Genomic DNA, 11,455 nt, shown 5'->3' with positions numbered 1-11,455 from the left:
GAGAACCTATGTTTCAATTTTCAAGTCATTTTGAATCCGTTTGACTAGGTTTTGCACCCCACAAAGTTGGTCATTTATTGTTTTGTGCATTTAACTAGTTGTTCACAATTCTGGGAAGCCCTGTTCGACCAATAATATCTTTAACCCAGTTGACCCAAATGAAAAAATCCTTTTTGCATTGTGTTCTAAGGGTAAGACACTTCATATGTTCCAATTTTGAGATCATGTCGAATCCATTTGATCAGTTTCCTAAACATTATCAAAAACTCAGTTTGCATTGTTTTGTTACGGCTAAGGTATCCAGATTGATACGTACCCCTGTTTGGCATGTTATAACTTTGATCCTGTGATTGGCTAGCCTAAATGGATTGTACCATTGTGTTGTGTCCTAGAAATCCTTGAAGTAGACATGTATGCAAAATGTGGAATCTTACACAAGGCAAATGAACTGTTTGGCAAAATGCTTCAAAGAGATGTAGGTTCATGGTCTGCAATGATTACTGGGTATGCACAAAATGGTTTTTGCAAGGATTCCTTGAAACTCTTTGAACTAATGAAGCACTCTGGAACATATCCTGATCATTTAAGCCACGCTTGTGTTTTATTAGCATGCAGCCATGCAAGTCTGGTGGATGAGGGCTACAAATACTTCTATGGCATATGTGATTTTTATTGCATTGTAGCTACAACTGATCACTATGTTTGCATGATCGACCTTCTTAGCCGTGCTGGCTATCTTAAGGAAACTCTAAGCTATATCATAAAAATGCCAATAAAGCCTGTGGCATTTGTGTGGATGTGTTTTCTTGGTGCATGTAGACCGCATGGAAATCTAGGATTAGGAGTATTTGCAGCAACTCATCTTTTTGAGCAGAACCCTATAGATGCCACGATTTATGTTTTTCTGTTAAGAAATTTGATAAAAGATAAAGGAATCAAAAAGATGCCCAGATGTAGTTGGATTGAAATCGATAAACTAGTACATGCTTTTTGTGTGGGAAAATATAGCACACCCATAGACATTGGAGATCCATGCAAAGTGTGGGCAATCTATATTGGCAATTTAAGGCACCAAGGCATTTTCCTCTGCATAGGAAAATGAATTATTTTTCTGCCACCATTGGGCCAAGCTAGTGATTGCATTTAGATTTTCAAGCATGCCCTCTGGGAAAACAATTAAGTCATCAAAAACCTCCGAGTATGGGTTTACCAGGACATGTAAAGAAGTTTACATCCAAGATTGTTCACGGAAAATTGCTATGAGAGATGTGTACAGATTGCACTATTTGAAACAAAAATAATGCCCTTGCAAAGATGTTTTGAGATCCTAAGTGAAGCAAGATCTAGCAAATGTGTTTGAGAAGGGACTGCATTTCATTTCTGGTTCGTAGAAGAAAACAAAATTCTGAGTTAATAGAGATCTAGACCATGCTGTTGACTTCATAGAGATCTAGACCATGTAGGCAGATAGAAGAAGTGGCTTAGATAAGGGTAGAGCATCGACTTGAAATAAAGATTCACGCCACTAGTGAAGCAACCCTGTGCAAAGAAAAGACAAAGATAAAATGCAAGCAAAAAAGTTAAAAGCAGCAGGCATATTAACACAAGCTCTCACGCATCAAAAGAAAATAGGGGAAGTGATTGGAAGTAGACTCACATTGAAAGAGATAGACAAGGAAGCCATCCATGTTTCAAAGAACCTGCAGATTCAACGTTAAGGGCAGAAGGAAGCCGCACAGTGCAGAGAATGCAAAAAGCAATAATCCCACATCACTCGCAGGAGGGTACCTTTTAATATTTAAATACAATAGCATGCAAAAGGCATTGTGTCTAAAGACAAAGCACTTTTTGTGGAGGCCGTGAGCAATTAAAGTGGGACCCAACCTGGATGAGGTGGACTGACGTTAGCATGACAAAGCAATATTTTAAACAAACTAACCGACGTGATGAGGTGGCAGGAAATAGATCGAGGAAGGAGATGGTGACACGTGTCTTGATCGAGCGGGTGTCGCTAACTCGCCAACCGAAAGTGCTCACCGGTTACCATAGCAAGATAGCGACCTCGTGACACGTGGCAGTAGGCTCGGGTCAGGTGATGACATGGTGACTCTGTCAGTGTGCTGAGGTGGCAGTACAGGCCAATTAAATCTGGACACGTGGCAAAGAACAGAAGGTCATGCAGCCAGCAGGTCTCAAGATCGCACCAGATCATGCCACGTGGCACAGATCTAATGGTAGGCACTATGTCGCTATCGAAAGTTTCTCACTAGTTACCATAGCGACATAGCATGAGTGAATCAAAGGGCACCACGTGGCAGAAGCTGGTTGACTCGGATGGAAGGAGAGGGAAATATGAAGGCAAATAAAAATAATAATTTTTATTATTTCCCATTTTTTGAAGTCACGTTCAGGCTTTTGAAATCAAATAAAGGATATATACTAAAGTTTGGACTTTAGAGTATTTTAAATTTTTTGAAATTTTAAATATGAGTTGCAGACCTAAGCATTTTATAGCCAGAGGGGACATTTTCAAATGGCAATTTCAGGCGCTTCCGCTAACCAAAATATGAAGTGTTATATATCGCTGGAATCGAGAGAAGATGAACTTTGCGATTTTGGAGTCAGTTTTTGCACAGGTATCAGTCAGTTTGAGTTACATGAGGTTTTCTATCAGGTACCGAAAGTGCAACCATATTCATACCAGGAAGTTCAGATTTGTTTTTTGTCAAGATAATGACCTGGATATCAGTAGAAAGCAATGGAAATGTAGTTAGGGTCAAATTTGTTCCGATTTACTCAGTAAAAACTCATTTTCACTGGCTTTTTCATGGGGCAATCAGATATTTTGGCAAGTAAAGGGTTTTCATCATTAGGCAAGGATATTTTGCAAGTTTTTTATAGATTAATGATGAAACAAAATCAGGTCAGAAGGGATGAAAGAAGAAGGAGGTTTTTCAATTACAGAGGATTGGATTTCAAGTGGACACCTGGCAATTGCATATCAGATCTGGGAATTCATTTCTTGCTATATCTTTCTTTCTTTCTTCATTTGTAAGGGTTCCAGTTTTGGTCACTGAGAAACCAGTTGGTTCCAGTTTTTGGGAAGAAAAAAGTTCATTGTTGTGATACCATTTGGGATACCAGTTTTTGCACTGTGAGACCATTGGTTCCAGTATTTTGACATGTTTCCATGACTATGACACCATTTTCTTCAGCAGAACTCTCATGTGAACAGCATTGTAGAGATAATATAGATAGTTCTGAGATATTAGGTTGTTTCATGTTTTAATCTTATGCATCTGAATGTATAGTTTCAAGGAAATGAATACATATGAGCAACAATCTCACTAGTTTTGTTCTGGTTCTTGTCTCCTGTCTCAACAATCTGTAAGTCTTATGTGGTTTTGGAACAAATATTTGAGACCCATTTGCACCCCTTTTAGGTTGTATGTTTAATGTATCTTGCTGTTGGACCAAGGGCCAAGTAAATGCTCGATATGTTTAAACAAGGTTACTGGTTGTTTGAGAAGGATATTTTGTAAGAATGAGACCTGAATGAACATTGATGTCTGAATCACAAGGTGGTTGGATAGATCTGATGTTTGGGTATATGAGATACGTCCTGATGTCACAGATGTATGTTTTGAATTCATGGAATTTCCCAATGGATTAGGCACTGATCATTTATAGGATCACTGGTTATACTGTTGCATTTTTGAGGTTTTGTTGAATCAACATCTTTAATCAAATGAATTTCCCTTTCATGTTGAAGAGCTATAAACAGAATGCCCTCACTCAGCTTATGAATTTCATTGTTTTGCATCTAGCTACTATAGATATATGTTATTTCATAAGTTATCAGGAGAAATAAGGGTTTTATCTGCTTCATATTAGATTCAGTGTATGCTTTGACAACTGGTACCATATAAAGAATCTATAGGTCTACCCGCCTAGGTTTTGCAGAGCCTAAAGTAGAAGACGGGTCATGCCTTATAGTTGGCCTGGTGTCTGAATGGATGTGTTGATAATGGGAGTTAGCTGCCCCTAGATGCATTTTGTTCTCATCAGGGTAATTGGAAATGGAACACGTTTTCAAACACCAACAGAATAAATGTAAAATATGTGACACACTTCTATAAACCCTTATACTTGAGAGAACCATGGAGAGGGAGTCTCAAGAGGTGACTTATAGCTTTCCTATTATTTACAAGAATCTAAAGAGTATGATTAGTGTCTCTCAAATGAACCTCAAAATGAGACCCACGCAAGGTGCACCATAGAATTGAAGATTCAATGATAAGAGAAAGAGTGCTAGTATCCAAGAACTCTAAATGAGTATGAAAATGAAAGCTAGAATGAAAGTTCAAGACTAAGATAAGATGAGATGCAAATACAAGAAAATAAGTATAATCTAAGTAAAATAAAAGTAAATTGACGCTAAGAACAAGAAAATAAAGCTAAGCTAGACAATGAAGATATACGTTATGATGAGAGATTGAGATGCTATGAATGCAAGAAAGTAAATAACTACTCTAAAATGCAAGAATACAAGAGCTTGATGTGAGTGCTGAAGTGCAAGTAAAAAAAAATGGAAGCATAAAAATAGCATGATAATCTAAGATAGGATAGAGTATGGAGAGATCCTCCTTTTAAAGAGAAATGGATACTTAGAGATTAAGAGGAAAAATCTATGATGGATAATAATCCTCATTTTGAATTTGGTGCACAAGATTCTCAAGAGGAAAAATCAATATCTATGTGATTAAAAGGAAAAATATGTGTAGAGGAGAATAAGAGACAAAAGAGAATCCACTCACCTTGGAAAGTGTGAATTCAATGTGTAGAAAAAAAGTCTATTTCTTTTATTTTAAATTAGAAATTCATTTTTCATGTGCACATGTAGGATAGAGTGGATTTATTTAATTAAAAGGGATCATGTTCTTCTAATTAAATAAAGACTTAGGATGAGATGGTCAAACCATAAGATAAAATATAATAAATGATTAATTGATTATTTGATCAAAGATAAATAATTAAATACATTATTAAAAATTTATTAAGCATAAGATATAGTCTAGCATAGATATTTAAAATGTTGAAAATGGGGCTTATAATTTATTATACCATTTTTGGGAGATGGAAAAGACATATGACATGGAGGGAGACATTGTCCTTGAGATAGAGGGATGTCATCTTGGAGGATATGAAAGGGTGTGGAGGTATCTTGATCTTGAGCTTCTTTGACATTTGTTCCTTCATTTGTTTGACAATCCTCTTAAGATGAATCCACTTCTAAGGACAAGGGAGAATTTTGGGTTTTCACGATAGTCTCTTTAAGAGGTAATGGAAGATTTATTGGAGTAGGCATGATAGGCATGGTAGTGCATAAAGGTTTAGGATGTTTAGTTGTAGTAGCATTAAAAAGGTTTGAAGCCAAATGAAGATTAGCTTGGGTTTCTTTTAGAGGTATCTCTTGAGGGTTAACATGCATAGTCCATATGAAAATCATTAGGTTCTTTTTTTGATGGATTCATGTTAGAAAAAATTTATGTTTTAGGAGATGCATGATCATTGGAAGAATTAGAGGTTGCAAGCAAACCACTACTAGAAATAGGTTCAATAATTTGATCTTTCTCAAGACTAGTATCTTCATCACATGAGTCTATAGAAGTTGCAACAATAGCTAACCTATCATCAAAAAGATCTTGGATTTTATTTTCAACTCAATGCAATTTGAATCATTTTGTCAATGATAAGAACAACGTATTTCCAAGAACGGATTTCCATGTGAGGTAGGATTTGGAAATATGATGATCTTACTATGAAGAAGTATTGGAAAAATGGCATCATAAGAATATCCAAAAGGAGTGAAATTTCTCTCAAAGATATGCCTAGGATCTCCTTGTTGCTCATCAAGTGAATAGGATGCATTTGTTTCTTCAACATTGTCTTTGTCAAAGATAGGTCCTTCATAAAATTATAGCATAGGATCTTGATCAAAGGTTGGACCAATTTATTTCCCTCTATGAAGGTCTTTGGATCTAATCGAAGAATATGAATGATGTTTTGGAGAGATAGAGAATGTAGACCTAGAAGAAGATGATGAATAATATTTAGGTGACATAGAGTGTGTAGACCTAGAAGAAGACGGTTTATGTGACCTTGAAGAAGATGACTCATGTGCATATCTAGAGGACTTGAGGAAAACTTATGTGATGATGTCATTCTATCCCCTATCATTTTTTCAAATTTAGAGTGTGCCTTTGTAATACCCACTCTAATAAAATTTAATACTCATAAGAGATCATATTTATGGCTAACTGATTAACTAGGAATTGTGATAGCCTTAATTATAATAAATAATTTATAAATAAGTAACTTAAATATACTAAGGGAATGACTAAATGCTATTAGATAGCTATAACATATATTCATATATTAAATATTAATTTAACAATTTAATAAATGATACTAATATTGACTAAGAAGATAACTAACTCTAATTTAGCAACTAGATATATTATTAATTAAACTAATTTAACCAAATAATAAAGAAATACTAACCATGGTTTATAAATTATCAAAACTAAACAAAATAATAAATATTTTCTAAGGAAGTGGTGATACTAATCACCATGTACGTCGATTATTTTAAGAATAAATTAAGAGGACCCATGCATCAAAGAGCACAACCCTTGATAGGTCGTAATATTAACATATTTAAGTCTTAACTTGTATTGGCTCATGAGGAGGCAAGGAATGAAAATAATAACAAATATAAGAAACTATAGGGGAATAGCTTTGGAAGATTGTAGTGGAAAATAAAAACAACAAAAAGGTGGGTTGTGTGCAACACTAGTCCTTGCTTTGGGCAGGCTTGGTAAGAGGTGGCTACTAGTTGGGGTGGATGAGCGATTGAACAAGAGGAGGATTAGAGTGGAGGATACTGCTCAAGACATCGTTTAAGTGCAGAAGAGAGTCATAATTATTGTTTTTTCTAAATTATATAAATAGAAGTATTGTCTTGTATCTAATGTGTAGTTTTTAACCTAATTGATAATTGGGCCAATTAGCACATAGCTTGCCTAGAATACCCATAGAGAGAGATAACTAGCAAGGAGTGTATAGAAGATAGTATCTTTGATTTCCAGGTGAGAGAAGAAATTACTTTCTAAGATTAGCAAGTTAGTTATTGATTTCTGTGTTTTCTATCTTCCTTGTGCTTTTATTTCCTTCATCTAGTATTAGAGCCAAGATAGCATGAGTATGTAAACATAGCAACATCAAAGTATAACATCATGATCAAACTAAAGCATTTACATTATTGCATGAGTACTTAGAATAGCAAAAACATAAATAAACATCCATAGACATAGAAAAAACAAATGTGAATCATGATCAAACTAAAGCATTTACATATAGTATGAGTACTTAAAATAGCAACAAAAAAAATAATCATCCATAGACATTGACTTCAAATATGTGCAATATTGTAGGAAAATTGGCATTCTATTGATACATGTCATAGACCACATGTAGGAGACTTTAAATAAATCTTATAGTTAATCAAACTCATTTACAAGGAGATCATTCCTATTGATGCTCATTATGAATGTAATGGAAAACATTAGATAGATATATATAGTAACTTGTCTTCAACTAGTTTGCTAGAGCATGTCCTAGTCTATAGTTTAATGTGAATCTCCTCAAGGTGCATGCTCTTTTCACAGGCTCTACAATTGTAGACAAAATGTAGAACAAATGAGTACATTAGAGACTCAAGATTGAAGTGCACAGTGGATAGGTTGTTTGGTATAGAAAAGTAAAGGGTTCTTGAACTTGCACTTTCTAGAGCCTTCTCTAGTGAAATTATATTTTCATCCAATGTAAGTGAGAATGCACCTATCTTGAAATCGCACATGAAGTAGATCAATGTTGATATGTTCATTTTGTAGCTCACAAATGGTATCCTTGCTAATTTTGGTATATGTTCTTCTACTAGCTTGCCATGCTTAATACAATCAATAGTTTCATCTATAATGTCTATTACAGATTACAGGAAAGGTTCATGTGCAAACATGGTTACCATTGTGTTAGTTAACACATTTTCACTTCATAAAAATCAACACAAAATGACTCCTGATGCCTAGATTGAAGTGAAAATTGTTGCTAATAGTTGGATATATTATCATTAGATTGATAATCTTCCTCTAAATTTTTGTAGGGTACAACTCCCCATGTGATATTTATGATGAATTCACTAACTTATAAACATGGATGCTTTTGACCGGAAAGAAAGTAAGGCACACAAACATCTACCCATACACATGGAATAGATGTGAAAGACTCAAACATAAGAAAAAGTGGATACATGAAACTGATAATAAACCCATTCCCTCACATCCATAAACAACGACTAAAAATAAAGCATGAAGAGTGTGTATCCCTTTCAGAAAGCATCTTAGTCTAAAAAACTAAGTTATAGAATTATCTTGATTTATATTGACAATGGTATTGAAAATAATTATATTTAAGAAAAATCTCAATCATAACTCAAAGGAAACATTAATAAACACACATATTAAAAGACACTTCCCTTATTTATTCAATACCAAAATATATGAGTTCATGGACTTAGAATTTACACAATAATTAAATGGAAAGAAAATATGTCCTCATTACAAGAATAATAGAAGAAAAAATTTCTTCTTTTTGTAGCACACAAAATCCCATAAAAAGAAGATGAACCCTGGTGTATCCTTTTGGTTGCATATTTATCATCCTTGTCTTCTAATATATATTTTTTAGTTTCAACAATCAATTCTTGAAAATTCTTTACTTTTCACCTTTATCCATTTTCCTTTCATGTATTACTTATAGAGAATGGAGAAATCCAACTTTCTCATAATTATATGAATTACCAAAATTATTTATTAATGAAACTTTATTTATCATAATATCAAATGAATTGGAATTTCAATTTGGTAGGTGTAATTGTGCTATAAACAAATGTCACTTTGTTGGTAATGAAATATTGTAAGCATTTGTGACTATCATAGATAGTGTTGTAATCCATTATCCATAACTTTTTCACCATAAATAATTTGGAAAATTGATTCATTAACGATCTAGAGAATTAGGATTAATAAAACATATCCAAAAATCATCTCAATCCAATAATGGAATTATGAGTTAGGCCCCCTGCATAGAGATTGATTTTATGTTATCAGCAAATTTGTGGTTGTTGGTTGCATTGAAAACCATGAACATTATCCATGCCCATATTTACATTTAAATCATCATTTAGAGCTACTTGTAAGATAAAATTTGATTTAATTCCATAAAAATTTAATAATCCTCTAAGAAGGTAAAAGTTTGTAATATTTTCCATACAAAACTTGTTTACTCATCAGTTCAACTGTGCATAATATATGTTGTTCTTACTATCACCACCTTTAGTAGTTGATGTTGAGAGATCTTGATCAAAGTAAGTGGAGTACACTCACCCAATCCTTATTTTAATCTAAATAGAAATTGTAACATTCAATTCCATCTCTATTGTTCCATTGATTTAAAATTGAATATCTATAACATATCAATCAATCAGTGTACTTACATCCTTTCTCAAAACACATGTTTTGATTACATAAAAACAGGTTTTAAAGGACTCGAAACCTTTAAAAAGGTATCAAGGAGTTAAAAACTAAAGAGTACAAAAACTAAAAAGCCTCAAAAAATAATTAAGCAAAACACAAAAACATGAGGCCCATAACTGCTATGCCAAAAAAAGGTAGCAAAAAGTAAGCAAAAGGACAACACTTGGACAGCTATAGAGTTTTTAATAGGTCCACTACTTGACTTTCCAAAATGTTTATATTCTTTTTAGTGGCTTTCATTTCTTCCAAGTTTTTTACTTCCCCACTTGCATTCTTCTTGGAATTGGCCTTAGTGTGCTTGCTCAGCCCTTTATCCTCATTCCCAATAGAGGAGTCAAGTCCTCTAGCCTGATCCATCTTATTCACCAAAGTATTAAATTTTTCATCCATAGTTTTTAGAATGTTATAGTTTTTGTCACCCACATTCTTGATCATTTTTTCATATTGCTCATTCTAGCTTCCAGGCTCTCCATCCTATTATGGATATCTTTATTATCATGTTCCAAATTCATGTTTTTGATTTCAATTAGACACCCTTTTCATTAATTTTTTAACCTCCTCTGCATTACCAATGACTTTTGAGAGCCTATCAATATGTTGGCCTAGCGTGAGCTCCCCCCTACCCATTTTGCTAAGTTGCTTGAAATCCTTAGAGATCCCCTACATTTGTTGTTTTAGGGTTCCAATTTCCTTCAAAACTATCCCTAGATTACCCATGATACCCTTAGGAAAATCCTTCTCATTCTCCTCCCTGCTACGGTCCAAATGGTATTCTTGCTTCCCTAACCTATCGATACCAATATCCACCTCTTTTGGGATGTCCTTCCCCTCATTCTAAGCTGACACCACTTTTCTTTTTCTTCCCATCCTTTGTATTAATGGTTCATCATCAGAGGGAACCAAGGCCCTATCCACATTTAAACCCTTATTACCCGAGCCCTTCCCTTGAAATCTCCTCTTCTAAGAACCCTTCATCATTTCCTCCTCATAATCATTATCCTGATCTGTGTCACTCCCCTTTCCTTTCTTTTTCTCCTTGGAACTGCTGCCAAAATCCCCTTTCAAACTTTTCTTAACATCCACCTCATCCCCTTCATCCTCAGTTTCTTTATCCATGTCCTCCTCTAAATTAGAGCCCTCTGTATCATAATCAACTGCTTTCTTACTTTTCTTAGGCCTATCCACCTTTTTAGAGTTCAGAAGATTCATGATGAGAACCATAAGCCCCTCATGGCAGACATGATCACCATCCAGGTCATTTTAGGAGGCCATAATGGAGTTACCCAGAGATTGTCTAAGATAAAAAGGAAAATTTATTCTAATCCCATGCCTAAAATGATTGAGTAACATAAAATGGTGACCATAAATTTTTGTGAACTGATCATCCAGAGTAATATATTCAATAATCACAAACACCACAAATTGCTAAGGGCGTGAAATAGAAGCTAGGTTAAAGTAAGATTTGCCTATTTTACCTAGTTTGTTGCGCTCTTTGGTATAAATTGAAAACTCATCGATCACCCTATTAGACAAATTTTTTTCTTGATAAAAATTAATGCCCTCTATCTCCATACCTGTACCTTCAGCAATAATATCTTCAGTCACATACATTCTTTGATTTCCCACAAGAACCATCCCATCTATCCAAGTCTTTATAAATTGTTGAATTATAGTAGGGTTGTTTCCTTTTAGCTTCTTCATATATCCAATAAAGTTTCCTTGCTGAAGAATCTCCCAAATTTCCTTCTTATTCCTCCATTCTTTACAGCTATTTGGTTTAATTCTCTTTCATTTTCCTC

General features: G+C 34.3%; 1 pseudogene; it reads left to right on the top strand.

The window, feature by feature from the left end:
• The first annotated feature begins 409 nt into the window (after window positions 1-409).
• LOC149577901 (pentatricopeptide repeat-containing protein At2g03880, mitochondrial pseudogene) lies at window positions 410-1,102 on the top strand (annotated as a pseudogene).
• Window positions 1,103-11,455: the final 10,353 nt, after the last annotated feature.

Source organism: Cupressus sempervirens, chromosome 1, assembly GCF_028749045.1.
Source record: "Cupressus sempervirens isolate cs-2001-9-10 chromosome 1, ASM2874904v1, whole genome shotgun sequence".
Classification (NCBI taxonomy): Eukaryota; Viridiplantae; Streptophyta; class Pinopsida; order Cupressales; family Cupressaceae; genus Cupressus; species Cupressus sempervirens.
The sequence above is the reverse complement of the archived record's forward strand: the minus strand, read 5'-3'. Positions and strand labels throughout refer to the sequence as shown.